The sequence below is a fragment of the Uloborus diversus genome, chromosome 1 (genome assembly GCF_026930045.1).
Source record: "Uloborus diversus isolate 005 chromosome 1, Udiv.v.3.1, whole genome shotgun sequence".
Classification (NCBI taxonomy): Eukaryota; Metazoa; Arthropoda; class Arachnida; order Araneae; family Uloboridae; genus Uloborus; species Uloborus diversus.
Window position 1 is genome coordinate 68508152 of NC_072731.1, and position 11208 is coordinate 68519359.

Consider the following 11208-nt stretch of genomic DNA (forward strand, 5'->3'; position numbering starts at 1 on the left):
CAACAGCGCTATTTCCATATGCGATTCCTCTCGCTTTTGGAGCCAGAGGGTGGAATTCATGTCGTTTTAACATACCTTTCGTTTGAATACATAAACTTATTCTCATATGCGCAAATTTCTTTTCGGATGGGGAAATATTGCGTTGAATATTTCACGCGTGTCTTCTTATTTCTTCGCTGGAAACAGGCGTTTAGGCCTTTTTGACAGACGATCGTATTTGGGAAAATTACATGAATGTGGCTTTTGAAGGTACACCCTTTCCTTCTCAATCGGTTCATGCATAAAATTTAGGCTACAGAAGAAATGCAACAAACTGTGAAAAAAAATCTGTTTAATCTAGAAAAAATAAGAAATTTTGATTTACAGTACATTACTTGTGTCAATTCAAAATTTAATCTACTATTAAGTATAATATGATACAAAGAGAATTTGAAATGAAGAAAAAGCACTGTGAAACGAATAACGTATCCACATTAATAAATAGCAGTACGAAGTATCGGCTAAATATTTCATTTTTCCTCCGAAATTTTATATACAGTAAACATATGAGACAGCGAGAAGCAAAGGGATGTTTGTGCCAAAATTAAAAATTTGAAGATAATCAGCATATATAGCAGGGTAACTTCTTCTCTGTTTTAGGGCAAGAGATGGTACTCAAGTAGGTGCTGCTATACAGCATGATTTAGAAGAAAAATCAATAAAAATCTACCTAGGACCTAAACTTTAAACGGGTTTTGCTCGAAACTTTGTAAAATCCACTTACATATTTTTGCTTCTCACTGCCTCATATAATTTTAAATGTTTTTTGCAATAATGATGAAACACCTAGAAATATTACTCATTTCTTCAGTTTTCGTACCCAATTTTAGTTCACCACTTTGAGTTTTTAAACTACACATTGCTCAATGCTACGAATTTCGATAATGTGGGACCTTCTTAAAAAAAGACAAAAAAGACAGGAAAAAAGAAAATATTTTAAAAGTAAGCAGTAAATACATGAACCGCACACACAGTACAAAAAAAAAAAAAAAAAAAAAAAAAACTTGATGATTGTAATGGACCTGGAATCATTTCATATTCGTTACACACACACACACACACATATATATATATATATATATATATATATATATATATATATATATATATATATATATATATATATATATATATATATATATATTTTTTTTTTTTTTTTTGCCGTGAAAAAAAAGTGGACTAAAATTTGTTGCAAATGGCAACAATAATACTTTTGAAAATGAATAATTTATATCAATTTAAAGAGATTTATATCAGCCAATAGAAAAGCAGTTCTGCCGTGGGAAGGTAAAACGAAGTATCTGCAGATTTTCCGATTTTCAGAGCTGCGCAATTTTATTTATCTATTGTGCTATGTCTTTTTTTGTTGAAGCTTGCTTATTTGGCTTATGAAAATAAAGCACAAATAAAACGTGAAATTCCAACTTTTTTCTGCTGAAGTTTTGGTAAATCGCTAATTAATAACTATCTGACTGGTAATGATTGTTTTAATGTAACTACAACCACTAGACATAAGCCTAGCAGATTCACCGATTCAAACCTTAAAAATAATTATTGTGTTTTCTATTTTTTTTTTTGCTTATTTTGAAAAAATTTTAATGGTAGTTTTTCAGCTAATGTAATTTGCCTTTAATGACACTTTCTCAATTTATTTCCTTACAACTAAAATATAATGATATAGTTTCAGTTATTTTCAGCTTGATCCTTAATACTGTTTTGAGCATTACTAGATATGTTATTAAAGTAATTATTTTAATGTTTATAAAATCTAACTTTAAGCTACTGTCCCTCATCCGGATAAATCTTTAACTCAGTTAGAATAATTTCTAAAACTGCACCCGTTAATTAATATTCTAAAATGAATGATTATGCATTTCAAAATGACTATTTTTAAAAATAGCTATAAGAATTAATTTTTTTTTAAATGTTACTCTCAATATGTGTTGAAGCGAAATTCGAAACCAATATTTCAAAAAACTTGAGATAGAAACTTGATATTTTAGGTTGAAACCTTTCTATTGTGTCAAATTTATTCAAATCTTCGCAAATTTATTTTTTTTTTAATTTCAAAAACTTACTTCATACACTTTTATTCACAACAAAACTTTTAAAAGCGCGTTTTAAAACTACTTTCATATAAAAAAACTTCAAGCGACTCAATTCTAATTTTGACTGTTTAAAATTGTATTTTCCAGAAAAAAAAAAGGATGTGACGAATTTTAATATCCTATACAACATCCCGTTGACAACAATCTGTTATTAATGCATTCTTTCGCTCTAGGAAATATTCCCCCGGAATTTGTTTACTGTCGTAGCTTCGGATTTCAATTCCTGATACAGACTCAATATCAGATGAATAAGCAGAAAAAAGTACGATTTGTCGCAGAAGAAATAATCTCGGGAGATTCGAAGCTACTTTAAATCTAATAATGCTTTGCGGAAACCTCGCTTCGTCGGTTTTCAAGACCATGACAACTTTAAACTTTAAAGCGTTATTCCACATTAAAAAAAAAAAAAAAAAGCGCTCATAATACTTTTTTAGATGCAAAACTGATTCGCATGAAGTTGAAAAGTTTGATTTTCAAGGATTATTACATTTTTATTGAAATCGCTATGTTTGTTAAATATATTGAGGGGGAAAGATTATTTATAAGGTAAGCCACAACGCATTTGGTGACCAGTCAGTAGGATCCTGTATTATGTCTTCAAATCAAAATTTCTAGGATGTTCTGAGTTTCTTCAGGTGTAAGCATTGACTTAAAAAAAAAAAAAGGATTTTTCGATCAAGGATTGCAGCCAAGTTTCGAAACACAAGAAAAAAAAAAAACTTTAAAAATAGTTTAAATTGTTTTTATAATATCCTTTTATATGTACTAGAAGGCTCCGACTCCTGCCTGCTTCGCTCGCCAATCCCCGGATCGTCACATGTGGAAGCTTAATGCCGTTGCGGCGAATGACAATTGACGATTTAGATGCTTTAACAACGGCTGTCCTCAGGACATTCTGGCATCAGTATTGACTAGGTAAACATTCACAGCCCGGAAGAGATAGGGTTACAGCACGCGGTTACACACACACACACACACACACACACACACAGATAACTGCAGTTAAAAGCAAAAATTAACTTTATTCTTTTAACTTTAAATGTTTCAGACTCGAAGATTTGAACTGAACACGTCGACACCTAAAAGTGTGTAAGGATGCAAAAATTGAAGGGCATCGATTTATTATTAGTTATATGATATCAGTTTATTAGCGATGAAGGAGTACCTTCCTGGTGTGTCCAACTTTTTTGGCAAAGTTATTTGAAATCAGAGCAAAAACTATGTAGATTTGTAAAAAAGAATAAAAGTAATACAAAGTCCGTTATATGTTTCTTGAAATTAATTACTTGACTTGGAAGGGATTTATTGTGTTAATTTACATGAACTACATGTTCTTATGTTTTGATGAATTCAGTTCAAACCTTCCATTCAAAAGCTTTATATTTTACTCTTTCATTCATTTTTGTGCACAATTAATGGATTAAAAAACATGTTATAAATCAAAAGATGGTCCCAGTGATACTAAATGTAAAGCAAAAGAAGATCTTTGAAATAGTGAAAATTCTTAATAAGTAGAAAAAACATAACCTATAATTAATAAAAATATTCCAAACGAAAAATTTGACGCTTTCTTTGGCGAAACATTAACTCCGTAGGATTTCTCACGAACAAGTAACCTTACCCAACTTATCGGAGTAAAACTTTGCACATTGATAGAGCAATTAAAAACACTGGACATGAGTTTTTTCCAAAATGCATTTATAGCTGATAAAAACTTTTAACCGGCTAACCCCTAAACATAGAGTTAGTAGGATATGATAAGGTGTAATATATATAGTTTTTAATTTTAAACTTTCATCACAAAAATTCAAGCAATGAACTTAAAAAAAAAAAAAAAATCAAATGAAAAAAAAAGTGGACGTGTTGTAGGATGTTTTGGAAATGCAACTTATAGGGCTAAAAAGTCGTTCACAATCATAGCTGCGCCAACTAGTGAAGAGGAAAATGATTTTGGAGGAAATCCTTAACATGTCAACTTCGGCTTACTTTCTCACTGTAAAATAATTTTTTTCCTAGTTTTTAATCATCGTAATTAAATCAAAAATTTGAGCCCCCGTGGCTGTGCAGGGAAAGCTTCCTTTCCTTAGCCGGAGGTCGTGAGTTCGATTCCCATCGGCGCCCAGCGTGTTATTTTCTGTCTATGTGCTACAATATTCCTTGTATTGTCTTATCTGTAAATAAATAGGCCCAACCTCTCGAGGTAAAGGCACCAATCTGTCCTTAATGTTTATTAAATACAGACTGGAAAACAACAACAAATTTTTTAAAAAAATATGAATTTTTGTAAATAACGAACGAAATAAACGAACATATTGCATCCTCTAATGTCCCACAAACCCAATATTTAAGGTTTAATTTTAACCTGTTAAAAGTGTTGATTGCGAATTAAAAAAAGAAAAACAAAGAAGTGTTCTCTCGATGTGTTAAATTTTATTCCTTTCAGAGAGTGACATTTGGTATATTGTATATCTAATTAAGTATAAAAGTTCGTCATTGCGGATGATGAAATTTAATTTCGTTTTGAAGAAAATAGTCACATTGAATGAATTTCTACGAGTCCTAAAGTTGGCTTTAACTTTGCAAAATTAATATTAGTTTAAACTTAATGTTGTTTTAACCTTGTATTTGTTTTGAGACTAGGAATTATTTCATTAGAAATTATTAGAAAACTTTCTGCGTAGCATAGCTATTTGCAGAACATTAAAGAACGGTGATTTTTTCTGTGCTTTTACACATTTTCAGTCTTCCACAAAATCTCATTTAGACTTAAAGACAATAAACATTGGTTTTATTGAAGCAGAGGCATTTGAAAATCAATGTGCGTTACTGAAATCAATAGAAGGTTTTGAAGGTATGCAACTTCTGCTTAAAAGAAGAATACATTTTGTTCCTATGCTTAAAATGGACAATGGTATGGATACTTATTTAAAATGCTTCAAAAGAAACCAAACTAATAGATTTCAGCCTAACCACAGAAATAAAATTGGATTACCGTATTAATAATAGACCCTCTTCGAAAACAAAAGATTTGCTGCAGTTGCAAATACATAGAAAAACGCATTCTTTTTTAAATGTAATAAAAATGAATGACTTTTCTTGTGTAACTACACAAATGCTATATCTATCTAGTCATTAATTGAATTAAACGTACTATTCATTATACCGTGCTACTATTTAAGTATCACGGTATACCGATGCAAATGAATTACCAGTTTTTACTTTTTGAATTCTTTATTGCAATCCTACTCTTGCCAATTTTCAATTGAAATTAATTATAGGAGGCGTTGTTATCTCTGACCAATGGGTGATGAATGAAGTGAAACCAAGACCCACCTGCATACATAGGATGTGACTTGTCCAATGATACATCTGCCTTGACCGCACAGAATTTAATCGTTTTACATCTTTGGCTAATTTCTTAAATTCCAAGATGACGCATTCAAGTTCTAGAACCAATGGCATACTTGCAAATTCCCTTCCAATTTTCCTCTCCATATCACTTCTTGACAAAAATGGACAATTCTAAAACAAGGAGGAGCCAAGGGTCAACGCTTCGTGGTCAGACTTGAACTATTCCTTTAAAAGTCGTCTCGAAATATTTTCACCCCTTTGAATGAAAGTAAAACATTTTCGCTACCCCAAATGATGGCAGAATTACTCTGTAAAAAAATCACTACCAAAAGGAAATTTACTCGGATAGTAGGAGTTTACACAAACTCCTGCTGTCCAAAATCCTACTATTCGAATCGGCTGATTATCATAATCGTTTTTAGAATTTTAGAAAAAAAAATAATAAGACTTAAACGCACTGTGATTCACAGACAAATGATTCCCTCTGCGAAGTCAAGTAGCTTACTTTGACCGAGACATTCAGCAAGCAATGTCTTTTATTTCAAGTAGGATACGCATATACTGTGCTCGTGTAAAGCACCTGTAAGTACGCTTAATACATAAAAGTTTTGTCTTTTTATTTGAATAATCAAAAGCTCGTTTTTTTAAATAGTTATTTTCTCCAATTTTCAGCATACATGCAGTAATTCATTAAATCCCCTTTTGGAAAAAATATAATTATTCGAATTTTTGGTTGTCCGAATCGGGTCCAGTTCCCATTGATTCGGACAATGGGATCGTTTCCGAAATTTTAAAAGTATTTTTTTCTGAAAGAGCATGCTTAAAAACAGAGGATCTGAACATTTTTTGATAAATTTGTTTACGTTTAATATTTTAAAACGAGCTGATGTGTGCATCACATGACTTCCTTTTACTCCAATTTAATGTCATTTCCCCATTATTGGCAATTTTAATGTGATTCGTTTACTCTCTAAATATCACCAACAGTAGCCAAATTGAAACCAAATTTAAAATTAAAAAAAAAAAAAAAAACATCGCCAACTTTGTCGCCAAGTTGGCGACAAAACTTGGCGACCAAAAGACTGGCGATATATCGCCAAATGTCCGACAAATTATAAAACCACTTGAGTTTAAATCGAAATTAACAATGATTTCCCCCCAAAAAGGAGCAAAAGACTCCCTTAGAAACATCCGAATGCAACCAAAACGGAAGGTGCACAACTAGGCTCCACTAGGAGTCTTCGGACCAAATTTCAACTTTCTAGGAAATACCGTTTTTGAGTTATGTGAGATACATACACACATACACACCATACGCACATACATGCGTACATACAGACGTCACGGGAAAACTCGTTGTAATTAACTCGGGGGTCGTCAAAATGGATATTTCGGGTGTCTGTAGGTTCCTAGGCATATATCCACGTGTGGTCGGTTCGAAAAAAATTCAACATTCATTCGGGGGTGAGAAAAATGGAAATTAAGGCTGATTTTTGAGTGAAAATTTTTTCGCTAATACAATACTTCCTTTTTTGTAAAAGGAATTAAAAATTACTTAAATCGGAGCGCTTTTATTGTTTACGGCTTCTGCCGATGACATCACAAATGATGAAATGCCATTGTGTTGCCATTCACAGTGCCAAATATTTAATTCGCATCTTTACTCACGTGTATTGGCAACGATATGGTTGATTGCAATCGTAGAGCGCAATTTTAATTCGCTGCTTGATTATCATAACGTGGAAACGTAGTAGAAAGATGCGGCAAAGTGCATCACTTGTGGCGTCACCAAGACCACACCTTATTTGAAAAATCTGACATTAAAAAAAATTAATTTAAAATAATCTGTTGATAAAATGAAAGTATTTTCTGGGTCCATGTAATTTTTTTTGCTCATTCTATCCATTTCAATGACTAAAAGTAGTACTTTTGACTGAAGGAAACCACCCCATTGAAGTTCTACTGTGCATACATGTTTTTAACTCTAACAGTTTGAAATACTTTAATTTTTTGCTCACTGTATGGCTCTTTAGGAGACAGCAAAATAACAAGAAGCAATTGCTGCAGTTCATCATATTAGTTAAGAGTGTATTCATTGCATAGGAGTTATTTCATAGTTACTAATAATAGTGAAGTTAATTTACTCAACGACTTTCGTTTTTTATACATTTACACTACATATTAGATTTCTGAAACACTCGTGCAATTTCGTTAATGGAAATGCCACCCAGAATTGATAGAAGGTCAGAGAGGTGACTATTTTTTTTTCCTTTTATCGCGTTTATATATTAGTGCTCAAAACCTTGTTTTAAAGTTTTTTTTTTTGGAAACATTCTCTTATATCATCGATATTTTCCCCTATTTTGTTAATAAATGATCCTGCGCAAATGTAAGTACTGAAGCAATATTTCTGTATTTATGTTGGGATACTTTATTATTGAATGCACTTCATCCGTGAGTGTTGAAAATGTTCTCAAACATATATACTAAAAGGATTTTTTAAATAAAATGATTTTAGGGTTCAGTTTGCTGTTGGGACAGTGTTAGTCCTATAGCGATTTTCGTTTTAAACTCATAAACATATTACGATAGTTTTAGAAGCTTAATATTACTAGATAATTTTAAATTTAAGTCTCTTCATTAACGTTTCGTTTGAGTATTTCACACCTATTCATGCATGCATTCCTTTTCTAATGAATAAACAAGTACTTGTTTGTGTATGTTGATATTGGGCATTCCCTAAGACCAGCAGAGTTAGAACAAGACCACGCACCCAACAGTAATCCAACTGAAACTATGGATTTTCGACTAAGTTCTGCTTGGAGAGTCCCAAGCATGCGAGATTATGGTCAGAAACAGCCTGCTTGCTCTCTAAAGAACATTTGGTGCAAAATTCGAAATGCTTGGAAACCCAATAAATGTCAAACATCTTATTTGTGTATGAATGTATAATTTTATTTTTCCTTGTTTATACAGGGGCCTGCACAGAAGTTTTGAGGCCCGTCACAAATGTCTTTAACGGGCTCCCTCCATATTGTTTACCCTACGTCCATTCATATACTTTAACCCTAGTTTTAAAAATCTCGGGTCCACTCCAGGCTCGGGCCCCGGCCAACTGGTATCCCTTCTTCACCTCTGTGCACGCCCCTGTGTATATATACAGGGTGTTCCGCTTTAACCTGCAAGACCTCTATTTTTGCAACCGTTTGTCTTAGATGCATACTTCCAATTGCAAAAATGTTCAAAATCAGATGCAGTTTAGGTGTTGAAGATTTGAAGCAAAAACTGAAATAAGTCAGAAAATACTTTACTCAGAAAAATTTAACTTTTTATGCGGGCCCTAGGTCCCCTAAATTATGCATAGGGAAATAATCTCCTTTGAAAAATATTACTAACACAAAGAACTTGACATTTGTGCGACCAAAACTCAAGGAGATATTCGAGTTCGAAGTTTTAAGGGACTACACAGAAAATGAGATCCCTTCAGAGGAATAATCCCTTTCAGAAGAATGTCAAGTTGTCGAAGTAAAAAAACGAAGTATTTATATTTTTTATTGCAATTCCAAAACAAATACAAATGTTACGCCATGATACGCAAAAGCACACTACAAAACCTCGAACAATTCTAAAAATCACATTCTATGCACACATATAATTTAAAACCCTTGTTAATCGCTATATTTTCCCCTAAAAGGTGTTATTGAAGGCGAGGGTAAAGTGGTGTAAGTCACAAAACGCTGCGTTTCATAGCTCGGTGAATATTGGTCGTACTAATATCAATCTTCGTGTTGGAATGATTTTTCAATGGAAAAAAAATCCCTAAATATAAGTTAAGGGACCTAGGGTCCGTATAAAAAGGTCAATTTTGTATTTTTTGACTTATTTTATTTTTCGCGTCTAACTTTCAATATCTTATCTCTGCATCTTTGAGCATTTTTGCAATTGTAAGTATTCATGTAGAACTAACGGTTGCGAAAATTGAGGTCTTGTAGCTTAAACGGGAACACCCTGTATATATACACGGTCACTTCGTCATAATTATAACTTACTTCAATAATGAGATGTTTTGTAGTAAAGCGTAACAATTTCTATTCTTTTCCCAGTTTTTTCCAAATAAAGGGAACGCATTCTTCAGTCCATTGGGAAGCAAGAGGGATGGCGAGGGAGTGAGAATATGCAAAAGCCATCTCTTAACAAAGAATCTAAAGATTTGATCAAGTGCAACTCTGTGTTTTCAAATTACAAATATAAGAAGGCCAAAGGGGAGTTGTTAGGGTTTGTTCCACTTTTCCTTAATCTCAATTTTAACAACTGGGGATTATCAGAGAAGCACATTCCTTAGAGTTGGAAAAATCGAGAGTCTCTTTAGAGGCAGAATTGAAATTACTGAAGATTTTTCTGAGCAAGGGTCAATTCGTAAGCATGCAGTTTAAAAGTCTCAGATCGGCTAAGCTTCTGTGTGTCTACAAGGTTTCTACACTGAACGTTCCAAGTAGTTTAAAAATTAGCAAAAAAGCCTTAGATTATTTGGAAAAACGCCCAAGAGATAGCTTTTATTTACATTTTGTGTTTTATTATTTTAAAAATACATGGCTCATTTCTAACCTTTATTCACATAATAAGACTCTTAAACAGTTGTCTCCATACATATGTAGTGCATAATTTAAATAATTTAACAAAGTTAAGCATATAACGGATGAATTAAAAAATGATGATGACTTGATACAAAAAATGATGAAATAAAAAAAATTGAACTCTTGCAAATGTTATTAGCTGTCGAAAACATGAAAATTAAAACATTCTGAAACAGCGGATAAGTCGTTGCTTAGCTGTGTTTACAAACCCAATGACATTTTAAAACGCGATACACAAAACAAACGTAAGCAGTCGATAAATAATAGCAGTCTTTCTCTATTTTAATCACTGAACTGATATTTTTATGTAGGATTAGTAACTAATTTAACATGAATTATGAGTTTTAGGACTATCATTTACGCACTACATACTTCTAAAAGACGATGAAAAGTCTGTAAGGGGAATTTCCAATAACTCGCAGGTTTTACTTACTAGTTAATGAGAGTTGACAGCAACTGTTATAATATTTTTCCAAAAAAAAAAAAAAAAAAAGAACAATTAAGAAGCAGCCTTAGGCAGCCTTTATGAACTAATTCATTGAAGAAACTTTGAAAATATTGAAATTACTTGCATTAATTAATGCATTTAAGTTTATCAATTTAAACAAATTATAAAAAAAAACTGTTTTGCCCTTTCAGCAAAAAAAAAAAGTGTCCACCATTTCTACAAAGTGCTTACTGATGAAATTGTTACTGGTGGTCACTGGTGACTAAAGAATAATCCTAGTTTTGCCCTTTATGAAAAATAATATTTTTCACGAAAAAAATCTTCAGGGGATAATAACTTTAACATTACCCGGTTCTAATTGACTCTTTTTCCATTCTTTTCATGAATATTTTAGAGCGGCCGACATAAATCGAGCTTTAGAATTTGAACAATATAGCGGAGTATTTCAAAATCAGGGGTGCCCACAGGGGGGGGGGGATTATGGCGCCATTACAAAAAAAAAAATTTGGGGGGGGGGGAGGGGGATTTTTTAAATTTTGTGTTTATTTATTTAAATTATTTTTTGATTTATTTTTCATTTTAAGTAATTATTTTATTTTATACTGTTTATAATTTATTTTATTTATTT